Source organism: Triticum dicoccoides, chromosome 1B, assembly GCF_002162155.2.
Source record: "Triticum dicoccoides isolate Atlit2015 ecotype Zavitan chromosome 1B, WEW_v2.0, whole genome shotgun sequence".
In the NCBI taxonomy this organism is placed as follows: domain Eukaryota; kingdom Viridiplantae; phylum Streptophyta; class Magnoliopsida; order Poales; family Poaceae; genus Triticum; species Triticum dicoccoides.
Genome location: NC_041381.1, coordinates 183272277 through 183286967, shown reverse-complemented (window position 1 = coordinate 183286967; position 14691 = coordinate 183272277).

Sequence of the window (14691 nt, the reverse complement as noted above, 5' to 3'; positions counted from 1 at the left end):
CATGTTTATTATTATATTCATTGAGCAAATCATTCTGATCCTTAAGTACTTGTTCTACTTGAGTGGTAACCATAGAAGCATGTTTACTAATGAGTTTAAGTTCATTCTTAACTCTATACATATAATCACTCAAGTGTCCAATCATATAAGCATTACTCTTCAATTGTCTACCAACATAAGCATTGAAATTTTCTTGTCTAGCCATAAAGTCATCAAATTCATCCAAACATTGGCTAGCAAACTTAGTAGACAGGATTTCAACTTTATCATATCTATAGAGAGAACTTACCTTTACTAGCTGTGTTGGGTTATCAAGACCATGTATTTCTTCGATAGGTGGTATATTAAGGCCATGTATTTCTTCAACAGGAGGTAAATTCTTAACATCTTCAACATTAATACCTTTCTCTTTCATAGATTTCTTTGCCTCTTGCATATCTTCAGGACTGAAAAATAGAACACTTCTTTTGTTCGGAGTTGGCTTAGGAGTTGGTTCGGGAAGTGTCTAATTATTTTCATTAGTCAACATATTATTCAATAGTAATTCAGCTTGATCGATTGTTCTTTTCCTGAAAACACAACCAGCACAACTATCCAGGTGGTCTCTGGAAGCATCGGTTAGTCCATTATAAAAGATATCAAGTATTTCATTTTTCTTAAGAGGATGATCTGGCAAAGCATTAAGTAATCAGAGAAGCCTCCCCCAAGCTTGTGGGAGACTCTCTTTTTCAATTTGCACAAAATTATACCCTCAAGGGAGCTTGTTTCTTATGAGCAGGGAAATATTTAGCAGAGAAGTAGTAAATCATATCCTGGGGACTACGCACACAACCAAGATCAAGAGAATTAAACCAAGTTTTAGCATCACCCTTTAATGAGAACAGAAATATCTTAAGGATATAGTAGTAGCAAGATTTCTCATCATTAGTGAACAGGGTGGCTATATCATTCAATTTAGTAAGATGTGCCACAACAGTTTCAGATTCATTGCCATAAAAAGGATCAGATTCAACCAAAGTAATTATCTCAGGGTCGATAGAGAAATCATAATCCTTATCGGTAACACAAATAGGTGACGTAGCAAAAGTAGGGTCATATTTCATTCTAGCATTCAGAGACTTCTATTTCAGCTTAGCTAATAACTTCATAAGATCAGATCTATCATTACAAGCAAGAAAATCTCTAGCAGTTTCTGTTGGGGAACGTAGTAATTTCAAAAAAATTCCTACGCACACGCAAGATCATGGTGACGCATAGCAACGAGAGGGGAGAGTGTGTCCACGTACCCTCGTAGACCGTAAGCGGAAGCGTTATGACAACGCGGTTGATGTAGTCGTACGTCTTCACGATCCGACCGATCCAAGTACCGAACGTACGACACCTCCGAGTTCAGCACACGTTCAGCTCGATGACGATCCCCGGACTCCGATCCAGCAAAGTGTCGACGATATGACCGAGGTGGAATATGGTGGAGGGGGGCACCGCACACGGCTGAGGAACGATCACGTAGATCAACTTGTGTGTCATGGGGTGTCCCCCTGCCCCCGTATATAAAGGAGCAAGGGGGAGGGGACGGCCGGCCAAGGGAGGGCGTGCCAGGGAGGAGTCCTACTCCCACCGGGAGTAGGACTCCCTCCTTTCCTAGTCCAACTAGGAGAGGGGAAGGAAGGGAAGGAGAAGGAGAAAGAAGGAGAGGGAGGAAAAGGAGGAAAGGGGGGCCGGCCCCCTAGTCCAATTCGGTTTGGGCTAGGGGGGCCGCGTGCCCTGCCTCCTCTCTTCCACCACTTGGCCCATGAAGCCCACTGCTTCTTCCTCGTATTCCCTTAACTCCCCGGTACCCCCGAAAATACCCGAATCACTCGGAACCTTTATGAACTCCGAATATAGTCGTCCAATATATCAATCTTTACGTCTCGACCATTTTGAGACTCCTCGCCATGTCCCCGATCTCATACGGGACTCCGAACTCCTTCGGTACATCAAAACTCATAAACTCATAATATAACTGTCATCGAAACCTTAAGCGTGCGGACCCTACGGGTTCGAGAACTATGTAGACATGACCTAGAACTATTCTTGGTCAATAGCCAATAGCGGAACCTGGATGCTCATATTGGCTCCTACATATTCTACGAAGATCTTTATCGGTCAAACCGCATAACAACATACGTTGTTCCCTTTGTCATCGGTATGTTACTTGCCCGAGATTCGATCGTCGGTATCCAATACCTAGTTCAATCTTGTTACCGGCAAGTCTCTTTACTCGTTACATAATGCATCATCCCGCAACTAACTCATTAGTCACATTGCTTGCAAGGCTTATAGTGATGTGCATTACCAAGAGGGCCCAGAGATACCTCTCCGACAATCAGAGTGACAAAACCTAATCTCGAAATACGCCAACCCAACATGTACCTTTGGAGACACCTGTAGTACTCCTTTATAATCACCCAGTTACGTTGTGACGTTTGGTAGCACCCAAAGTGTTCCTCCGGTAAATGGGAGTTGCATAATCTCATAGTTACAGGAACATGTATAAGTCATGAAGAAAGCAATAACAACATACTAAACGATCAAGTGCTAGGCTAACGGAATGGGTCATGTCAATCACATCATTCTCCTAATGATGTGATCCCATTAATCAAATGACAACACATGTCTATGGTTAGGAAACATAACCATCTTTGATTAATGAGCTAGTCAAGTAGAGGCATACTAGTGACTATATGTTTGTCTATGTATTCACACATGTATCATATTTCCGGTTAATACAATTCTAGCATGAATAATAAACATTTATCATGAAATAAGGAAATAAATAATAACTTTATTATTGCCTCTAGGGCATATTTCCTTCAGTTTCTTCATCCATAACATAACCCTCAGGAATAACAGACAATTCATATCTAGGGGGAGAATGTTCATCATCACTTTCATCAGTCAGTTTCGATTATTTCATTCTCTCTAGCACTAGCAAGTTGTTCATCAATAAATTCACCTAATGGCACAGTAGTATCAAGCACAGAAGTAGTTTCATCATAAGTATCATGCATAGCAGAAGTGGCATCATCAATAACATGCGACATATCAGAATTAATAGCAGAAGCTGGTTTAGGTGTCGCAAGCTTACTCATAACAGATGTAGAATCAAGTGCAGAGCTAGATGGCAGTTCCTTACCTCCCCTCGTAGTTGAGGGATAAATCTTAGTTCTTTCGTCTTTCAAGTTCCTCATAGTGATCAGCAGATATAAATTCCAAGTGACTCAAAGAATAGAGCTATGCTCCCCGGCAACGGTGCCAGAAAATAGTCTTGATAACCCACAAGTATAGGGGATCACAACAGTTTTCGAGGGTAGAGTATTCAACCCAAATTTATTGATTTGACACAAGGGGAGCCAAAGAATATTCTCAAGTATTAGCAGTTGAGTTGTCAATTCAACCACACCTGGATAACTTAGTATCTGCAGCAAAGTGTTTAGTAGCAAAGTAGTATGGAAGTAACAGTAATAGTGGCAAAAGTAACAGTAGCAGTTTCGTAGTAATTGTAACAGTGGCAACGGTAAAGTAACTAAGCAAAGAGCAATATGTGAAAAAGCTTGTAGGCATTGGATTAGTGATGGATAATTATGTCGGATGCGATTCCTCATGTAATAGTTATAACATAGGGTGACGCAGAACTAGCTCGAGTTCATCAATGTAATGTAGGCATGTATTCCAAATATAGTCATGCGTGCTTATGGAAAATAACTTGCATGACATCTTTTGTCCTACCCTCCCGTGGCAGCGGGGTCCTATTGGAAACTAAGGGATATTAAGGCCTCCTTTTAATAGAGTACCGAACCAAAGCATTAACACTTAGTGAATACATGAACTCCTCAAACTACGGTCATCACCGGTAAGTATCCCGATTATTGTCACTTCAGGTTTAACGGATCATAAAACATAATAGGTGACTATAGACTTGCAAGATAGGATCAAGAACTCACATATATTCATGAAAAAAATAATAGGTTCAGATATGAAATCATGGCACTCGGGCCCTAGTGACAAGCATTAAGCATAGCAAAGTCATAGCAACATCAATCTTAGAACATAGTGGATACTAGGGATCAAACCCTAACAAAACTAACTCAATTACATGGTAAATCTCATCCAACCCATCACCGTCCAGCAAGCCTACGATGGAATCACTCACGCACAGCGGTGAGCATCATGAAATTGGTGATGGAGGATGGTTGATGATGATGACAACGACGAATCCCCGTCTCCGGAGCCTCGAACGGACTCCAGATCAGCCCTCCCGAGAGAGATTAGGGCTTGGCGGCGGCTCCGTATCGTAAAATGCGATGAATCTTTCTCTCTGATTTTTTTCTCCCCTAACGTGAATATATGGAGTTGGAGTGGAGGTCGGTGGAGCTTCAGGGGGCCCACGAGGCAGGGGGGCGCGCCCTGGGGGGGCCCACCCTCATGGACAGGGTGTGGGCCCCCTGACGTTGATTCTTTTGCCAATATTTTTTATTAAATCCAAAAAGTTGCTCCGTGGATTTTCAGGTCATTCCGAGAACTTCTTTCTGCACAAAAATAACACCATGGCAGTTCTGCTGAAAACAACGTAAGTCCAGGTTAGTTCCATTCAAATCATGCAAGTTAGAGTACAAAACAAGGGCAAAAGTGTTTGGAAAAGTAGATACGACGAAGACGTATCACATATGAGATGTTCCAAGAGCTGAAAATGATATTTCAGACTCATGCCCGTGTTAAGAGGTATGAGACCTCTGACAAGTACTTTTCCTACAAGATGGAGGAGAATAGCTAAGCTAGTGAGCATGTGTTCAGAATGTCTGGGGTACTACAATCGCTTGAATCAAGTGGGAGTTAATCTTCTAGATAAGATAGTGATTGACAGAGTTCTCTAGTCACTATCACCAAGTTACTAGAACTTCGTGATGAACTATAATATGCAAGGGATAACGAAAATGATTCCCAAGCTCTTCGCGATGCTGAAATCGGTGAAGGTAGAAATCAAGAAATAGCATCAAGTGTTGATGGTTAACAAGACCACTAGTTTCAAGAAAAAAGGCAAGGGAAAGAAAGGGAACTTCAAGAAGAATGGCAAGCAAGTTGCCACTCCCGTGAAGAAGCCCAAAGCTAGACGCAAACCTGAAATTGAGTGCTTCTACTGCAAAGGAAATGGTCACTGGAAGCAGAACTGCCCCAAAAACTTGGCGGATAAGAAGGATGGCAAAGTGACCAAAGGTATATTTGATATACATGTTATTGATGTGTACTTTACTAGTATTCACAGTAGCCCCTGCGTATTTGATACCGGTTCAGTGGCTAAGATTTGTAACTCGAAATAGGAGTTGCAAAATGAACAGATACTAGTTAAGGCGAGGTGACGATGTGTGTTGGAAGTGATTCCAAGGTTTATAAGATCACCATAGCACACTCCCTTTACCTTCGGGATTAGTGTTGAACCTAAAATAAATGTTATTTGGTGTTTGCATTGAGCATGAATATGATTGGATCATGTTTATTGCAATACAGTTATTCATTTAAGTCAAAGAATAATTGTTGTTCTATTTACATGAATAAACCTTCTATGGTCATACACCCAATATAAATAGTTTATTGAATCTCAATCGTAGTGGTACACATATTCATAATATTGATGCCAAAAGATGCAAAGTTGATAATGATAGTGTATCATACTTGTGGCACTGCCATTTTTGATCATACTGGTGTAAAGCGCATGAAGAACTCCATGCGGATGGACTTTTGGAATCACTTGATTATGAATAATTTGACGCTTGCGAACCATGCCTCATGGGCAAGATGACTAAAACTCCGTTCTCCAGAACAATGGAGTGAGCTAATGACTTATTGGAAATAATACATTACCGATGTATGCGGTCCGATAAGTGTTGAGGCACGTGGCTGTTATCATTATTTTCTAACCTTCATAGATGATTTGAGTAGGTATGGGTATATTTACTTGATGAAATACAAGTCTGAAACATTTCAAAAGTTCAAAGAATGTCAAAGTGAAGTAGAAAATCATCGTAACAAGAAAATAAAGTTTCTACGATCTGATCGCGGAGGCAAATATTTGAGTTACGAGTTTGGCCTTCATTTAAAACAATGTGGAATAGTTTCACAAATCATGCCACTTGGAACACCACAGTGTAATGGTGTGTCCGAACGTCGTAACCATACTTTATTAGATATGGTGCGATCTATGATGTCTCTTACCGATTTACCACTATCGTTTTGGGGTTATGCTTTAGAGACAGTTGCATTCACGTTAAATAGGGCATCGTCTAAATCTGTTGAGACGACACCATATGAACTGTGGTTTGTCAAGAAACCTAAGCTGTCGTTTCTTAAAGTTTGGGGTTGTGACACTTATGTCAAAAGGCTTCAGCCTGATAAGCTCGAACCCAAATCGGAGAAGTGCATCTTCATAGGATACCCTAAGGAAACAATTGGGTACACCTTCTGCCACAGATCCAAAGGCAAGATCTTTAGTTACCAAGAATGGAATATTTCTAGAGAAGGAGTTTCTCTCGAAAGAAGTGAGTGGGAGGAAAGTAGAACTTGATGAGGTAGTTGTACCTTCTCTCAATTTGGAAAGTAGCACATCAGAGAAATCTGTTCCCGTGGTGCCTACACCAACTAGAGAGGAAGTTAATGATGATGATCATGAAACTTCAGATCAAGATACTATTAGACCTCGTAGGTCGAACATAGCACGTTCCGCACTAGTGTGGTATGGTAATCCTGTTCTGGAAGTCATGTTACTAGACCATGACGAACCTACGAACTATGAAGAAGCTATGATGAGGCCAGATTCCGATAAATGGCTTGAGGCCATGAAATCTGATATACGATCCATATATAAGAACAAAGTGTGGACTTTGGTGGACTTGCCCGTTGATCGACAAGCCATTGACAAATAAATGGATCTTCAAGAGGAAGACGGACACTGATGGTAGTGTTACTATCTACAAAGCTTGAATTATCACAAAAGGTTTTCGACAAGTTCAAGGTGTTGACTACGATAAGATTTTCTCACTCATATCGATGCTTAAGTCTGTTCGAATCATGTTAGAAATTGCCGCATTTAATGAAATCTGGCAAATGGATATCAAAACTGCATTCCTTAATGGATTTATTAAAGAAGAGTTGTATATGATACAACCAGAAGGTTTTGTCAATCCTAAAGGTGCTAACAAAATGTGCAAGCCCCAGCGATCCATCTATGGACTCGTGCAAGCATCTCGGAGTTGGAATATACGCTTTGATGAGTTGATCAAAGCATATAGTTTTATACAGACTTGCGGTGAAGCCTGTATTTACAAGAAAGTGAGTGGAGCACTACAACCTTTCTGATAAGTATATGTGAATGACATATTGTTGATCGGAAATGATGTAGAATTTTCTGGAAAGGATAAAGGAGTGTTTGAAAGAAGTTTTTCAAAGAAAGACCTCGGTGAAGCTGCCTATATATTGGGCATCTAGATCTATAGAGATAGAACAAGACGCTTGATAAATCCTTTGATGAGTACATACCTTGATAAATTTTTGAAGGAGTTCAAAATGGATTAGTCAAAGAAGGAGTTCTTGCCTGAGTTGTAAGGTATGAAGTTGAGTAAGACTCAAAACCCGACCACGACAGAAGATAGAGAGAGAGAATGAAAGTCATTCCCTATGCCTCAACCATAGGTTCTATAAAGTATGCCATGATGTAAACCAAACCTATTGTGTACCTTGCCATGAGTTTGGCAAGGGGGTACGATAGTGATCCAGGAGTAGATCACTGGACAATGGTCAAAATTATCCTTAGGTACCTAAAGAGGACTAAGGAAATGTTTCTCGGTTATGGAGGTGACAAAGAGTTTGTTGTAAAGGGTTACGTTGATGCAAGCTTTGAAATTGATCCAAATGACTCTGAGTCTCAATCTGGATACATATTGAAAGTGGGAGCAATTAGCTAAAGTAGCTCCGTCCAGAGCATTGTAGACATAGAAATTCGCAAAATACATAAGGATCTGAATGTGGCAGACCCGTTGATTAAACATCTCTCACAAGCAAAACATGATCACACCTTAGTACTCTTTGGGTGTTCATCACATTTCGATGTGAACTAGATTATTGACTCTAGTAAACCCTTTCGGTGTTGGTCACATGGCGATGTGAACTATGGGTGTTAATCACATAATGATGTGATCTATTGGTGTTAAATCACATGGCGATGTGAACTAGATTATTGACTCTAGTGCAAGGGGGAGACTGAAGGAAATATGCCCTAGAGGCAATAATAAAGTTGTTATTTTATATTTCCTTATTCATGATAAATGTGTATTATTCATGCTATAATTGTATTAACCGGAAACTTGATACATGTGTGGATACATAGACAAAACACCATGTCCCTAGTATGTCTCTACTTGACTAGCTCACTAATCAAAGATGGTTAAGTTTTCTAGCCATAGACATGTGTTGTCATTTGATGAACGGGATCACATCATTAGGAGAATGATGTGATGGACAAGACCCATCCATTAGCTTAGCATAATGATCGTTCAGTTTTATTGCTACTGCTTTCTTCATGTCAAATACATATTCCTCCGACTATGAGATTATGCAACTCCCGGATACCGGAGGATTGCCTTATGTGCTATCAAACATCACAACGTAACTGTGTGATTATAAAGATGCTCTACAGGTATCTCCAAAGGTGTTTCGATGGGTTGGCATAGATTGATATTAGGATTTGTCACTCTAAGTATCAGAGAGGTATCTCTGGGCCCTCTCGGCAATGCACACCATAAGAAGCCTTGCAAGTAATGTGACTAATGAGTTAGTTGCAGGATGATGCATTGCAGAATGAGTAAAGAGACTTGCCGGTAACAACATTGAACTAGGTATGAAGAAACCGATGATCGAATGTCGGGCAAGTAACATACCGATGACAAAGGGAATACCATATGTTGTCATAATGGTTCAACCAATAAATATCTTCGTAGAATATGTGGGAGCCAATATGAGCATCTAGGTTCCGCTATTGGTTATTAACTAGAGAGGTGTCTCGGTCATGTCTACATAGTTCTCGAACCCGTAGGGTCCGCACGCTTAACGTTCGATGACGATTTTGTATTATATGAGTTATGTGATTTGGTGACCGAATGTTGTTCGGAGTCTCAAATGAGATCACGTACATGACGAGGAGTCTCTAAATGGTCGAGAGGTAAATATTCATATATAGGACGATGATATTCGGACGTCGGAAGTGTTTTAGGGGTACCGGGTACATATCGGGTCACCGGAAGGGGTTCCGGGCATCCCCCCGGCAACTACGTGGGCCTAATGGGCCAAGAAGGGGACAAACCATCCCCTAGGTGGTTGGTGCGCCCCATTTAGGCTGAAATAGGAGGGAAGGAAAGAGGAGAATGGAGAAAGGAAGGGGAGGGATTCGGCCTCCCCCTTCCTTCTCTCCTCCCTCCTCCTTTGCCCTCCGGATGAATATGGAAGGGGGGAGGCCGAATTGGGAGGCGCCCAAGTAGGATTCCTCCTACTTGGGGTGCCCCCTTGGCTGCCTCTTCTACCCTCGAACCTATATATATGAGGTGGGGGGCACCGCTAGAACACACACCATTGATTCCTAGCCGTGTGCGGCGCCTCCCTCCACAGTTTACGCCTCCGGTCATATTCACGTAGTGCTTAGGCGAAGACCTGCGCGGATCACTTCACCATCACTATCACCATGCCGTCGTGTTGACGCAATTCTCCCTCGACACTTTGCTAGATCAAGAGTTTGAGGGATGTCATCGAGCTGAACATGTGTAGAACTCGAAGGTACCATACGTTCGGTGCTTGATCGGTCGGAACAAGAAGAAGTTCGACTACATCAACCGCATTAACAAACGCTTCTGCTTTTGGTCTACAAGGGTACGTGGACACACTCTCCCCCTCTCATTGCTATGCATCTCCTAGATAGATCTTGCATGAGCATAGGAATTTTTTTAAATTGCATGCTACGTTTGCCAACAAACACAACGGGGGCCGAGGTACCAATCATCATGGTCGAGGTTTACACCTCAACAAAACAGGGCCAAGGGGATGCAGTCCCCGTGGTCCCCAAGGAAGGGCTGGGCCAGACAGTGGCCCAGCCTACACTAATGTCGCATCGGGGATCCCTCATTCCTAGCACCTAGGTGGTGGGTTCAGAGGCTATGCCGCCCTCGCATCCCGCCCCAGGGTGGGCTGCCGCGGGATGGAATGAGGAGATAGAGGCTGCCCTAACGGGCTCCTCCATCATAGAAGAGCACCGCGCCATGATTGGCACAGCGCTGCACGGCTTCCAGTCCGTAGAGGCCGGAATGCAGGAGGTTTTCAAAGGCCTCATCAAGAGTTTCGAGGTATGCTTCTTTGTATTTGTATTACGAACAACCTCCATGCTTAGAATTGCCTGTGGAAACAGATTTTTTTCCGAAGACTTTTTGCTTATATCGTAGTGTAGCACTTGTAAAGCACAAAAAACAAGTAGCCCCCGAGCCCAAAGCTAGTTTTAAGAAACTGGTTTCGGGATTGAAGCGTATTACAAGGCGTTGATTCAGTAGCCCCCAAGGCTCTGGCCAACCTTCAAAAAGGACCGACCAGGGGATCGAAGCTGGAAACAAGGACTAAGGCGTGAGTTTATGATTGCAGGTATCGACCTCGACTCCGAACTCTGCTTCTAAGGAGATAGCAGAGATGAACCAGAAGCTTAAGAGGCCCAAGGAGGACTTCGATCTGATGCAAAAGCAGATCGAGCTATCCCAAGGTAAGCTTAAAAAGTTGCAAGGTTATCAAATTTACTTTGAAATGCGCTTGAATTGTTAATGCTAACGCATCTATGTTTTTCATGACAGTTGCTAGGACAGAGCTTGAGACGCTCAAGGTTGAGCTGGCAAAAGCTCGGGAGGAGGCCGAGTAGAAGAAGGCTGTGGCCACCAAGGCCAAGAAGGATCTGGACGCCAAAAAGGTGGCTACGGGCAAGGACCAGGTGCGGGTCCTGGAAGTAGAGGAGACCCTGAAGGGCGTGTACCAGGAGCATGATGACCTTTAGAACAAGGATAAGGGGGCGAGCACAAAGCTCAAGAAGCTGCGCTTGTTTACTTCAATGTGGTGTTGGCTGCAAGGGGTTCATTGAGTTCACTCAGTTGTGGCAATCCGTAGAGGCCTTCGCAGATCTCCCGAGGAGTGCGTTGTTTGTCGGCCGCCACTTTGATGCATGGGAGGGCTATGCCATGGAGAGGGTGTTTTGGCAACAATTCTAGGCATCATCGCATTTGGAGCTGTTGAATCATTAGACAAAGAAGCTGATGGAGCTCCTCCGCATGGCCAAACTGGCGTTCAGGACCTCTGTGTCAACCTTTGGCCCACGGAGGTGTTCCCGACCAGCTTCTTCTGGTTCCTTGCCTAGCTGCAGTAGGTCGGCCCCCCAAGTGGCGCATTGGAAGAGCTCCGCGTGCCTGGAGGGTGCTCAATAGGCATACACCCGCATGAGGACGCACTATCCGCACGTTGAAGCGATGGTCGTGGCTGCAGGCCCCCCGAAGGGAAGAACCATACCATGGAGCAGTACCTTGCCGAGGTGATGAAAGGAGCCTGGATCACCGAGGTCGAGTGTCCTAAGGACACTACATATTTTTAGGTAGTACTTAGGGATGCCGGTGTAGTGGAATGTAAAAAACTTCATTTTGTTTGAAATGAATGTGGCTTTATATTCCATCATATGATTGTGTGCTTTATTTGTTGACTCCTGTGTGACCATGTTGAACTGAAAATGACTAGTCATCGGCTTCAACCCCTTTGTACATTATACAAAGGGTGTTTCATATGCAATAATGACCCTTAGACGATGTCTCAGTTTTCGAAGGCGGTCCATGCACATGGAAACAAGGCAATCAAATTGTAGTGGTTTTATAACTTTCACTTTGTCGTCAAGCAATATATTTTGGAATATATGTAATTTTGGGAGGTGGAATCAACGCAAACAGAGGCCCATAGGCTCCACTAGGCACCAAGCTGCATGGTGATGCCTAGTGGGCACACCGTAAGTCGGTTGGGCCTCTTGTTTGGCCGCAAGGAAGCTTATATCGAGAGAAAAATCGTGTTAAAATTTCAGCATAATCTGAGCTACGGATCTCCGGGAATTTAAGAAATGGTAAAAGGCTAGAAAACGGGAACGTGAAACAGAAGAGAATAGAGAGAGAGAGAGAGAGAGAGAGAGAGAGAGAGAGAGAGAGAGAGAGAGAGAGAGAGAGAGAGAGATCCAATCTCAGAGGGGTGAGAGAGCCCCTCCGGGTACCATGGAGGCCATGCTCCAGAGGGGAAAACCTCCTCCCATCTAGGGGGAGTCCAAGAAATAAGAAGGAGGGGTGCTATCTCCCCCCTCTCTCTTGGTGGCGCGGGCACACCGCCGAGGGAATCATCGTGACGATGATCTACACCAACAACTTCGCCGCCGTCATCACCAACTCTCTCCCCCTCTATACTGCGATGTAACACCTCTTCTCCTTGTTGTAATCTCTACTTAAACATGGTGCTTAATGCTACATATTATTGTCCAATGATGTGTTGCCATCCTATGATGTTTGAGTAGATTTGTTTTGTCCTATGGGTTGATTGATGATCGTGATTGGTTTGAGTTGTATGTTTTATTTTGGTGCCGTCCTATGGTGCCCTCCGTGTCGCACAAGCGTGTGGGATTACTTTTGTAGGGTGTTGCAATACGTTAATGATCTTTGGTAGCTGCGGATGCTTTCTAGAGTTCCTAAGTGCATATGATCCAAGTACGGAAAGTATGTTAGCTCGTCCCTCTCCCTCATATAAAATTGCAATAATGATTACCGGTCTAGTTATCGATTGTCTATGGAAAAATAACTATCTTGCGTAACAAAAATCTCTCTACTAAAACTAACTTAATTGTTTCTTTATCTAAAGAGCCCCTAACTTTTATTTACGTTATCTTTATTATCTTGCAAACCAATCCCTTTACACCTAAAAAGTACTTCTAGTTTTATACTTGTTCTAGGTAAAGCGAACGTTAAGTGTGCGTAGAGTTGCATCGGTGGTTGATAGAACTTTAAGGAAATTTTGGTTCCACCTTTAGCTCCTCGTTGGGTTCGACACACTTATTTATCGAAAAAGCTACAATTTACCCCCTATACTTGTGGGTTATCAAGACCTCTTTCTGGCGCCGTTGCTGGGGAGCAATATTGTGGGGTTGATATTCTCATGTGTGCTTGTTTGCTTTATCACTAAGTAGATTTTATTTTTTGCTCTAGTTTTCTATCTTTAGTTATGGGTAGGCAACAAAAAATATCAAAAAAAAATAGTTGTACCTGCTAACCCAGTGGTTGAAGAATCGCCCAAAATCTATCATACTGCTGAAGCTTTGTACTTGGATCATCTTCGATCCCTATGTGCTTGTGCTGAAAACCCAACTAGCTTAGTTGAAGGAAAAATCATTAAGTGAGCATGCTTACTTTGTGTGACAACGCTTATCGCAAAAAGGGAAACTTTTATGGCATCATATTAATAATTTGTATTGCTATGCTTTGAATTTATGTGAAATACATGATATTACTAGTTGTTCTGAAGACCCTAAAAACACGTCCCGTCCCTATGTGATTTTAAGGATAATGGAATTGTATCTTCGTATGACAAGGGTGTTTATAATTACTATGATATTGAAAAAATTGAAGAATTTGTTGCTTTTAAGGGTGCCTATGAAATTGCTTCTTTGATTGAAAAGTATGATGTTACTCTTTACAAATTTGAAAATTTTGCCATACTTAAATATTACTATGAAAACTATGCTTATAATGCTTATGCTAAACAATATATTGAGGACGCCTACGCTGTCCAAGAAGATATTAATATTTTGCAAAAATCTATGGAAGAAGAAATTGCTGAAACTGCGAGCTCATTAGATGAAAAAGATGATGAGGAGAGTGAAGAACAAAAGGAGGAAGAGCGGATTGATCACCCGTTCTCACCTTCTAATGAGGGTAACTCTTCAACTCATACATTGTTTAATATCCCTTCATGCTTACCGAAGGATGAATGCTATGATGAATGTTATGATCCCATTGATTCGTTGGAAATTTCCCTTTTTGGTGAAATTGATGCTTGCTATGCTTGTGGCCATGATGCCAATTTGAATTATGCTTACGGAGATGAACTTGCTATAGTTCCTTATGTTAAGAATGAAATTGTTTCTCTTGCACCCACACATGATAGTCCAATTATGTTTTTGAATTCTCCAAACTACACTATATCGAAGAAGTTTGCACTTATTAAGGATTATACTGATGGGTTACGTTTTACTACTACACATAATGATTTTGATGAATATAATATGCATGTGATTGATGCACCTACTTGCAATTATTATGAGAGAGAAACTACATCTCCACCTCTCTATGTTCAACACGATAAAATTGCAAGAAACTGTGTATGCTATCATTGGCCTTTACTTGATGTGCATGAATTGTTCTTTTATGACATGTCGATGCATAGGAAGAGGGTTAGACTTCGTCATTGCATGATATATGTTTCTTTGTGCTCACTACTAAATTACAAATCATTGATGATTAAAATTGGCTTTGATATACCTTGGGATACTGGTGGATTGATTAC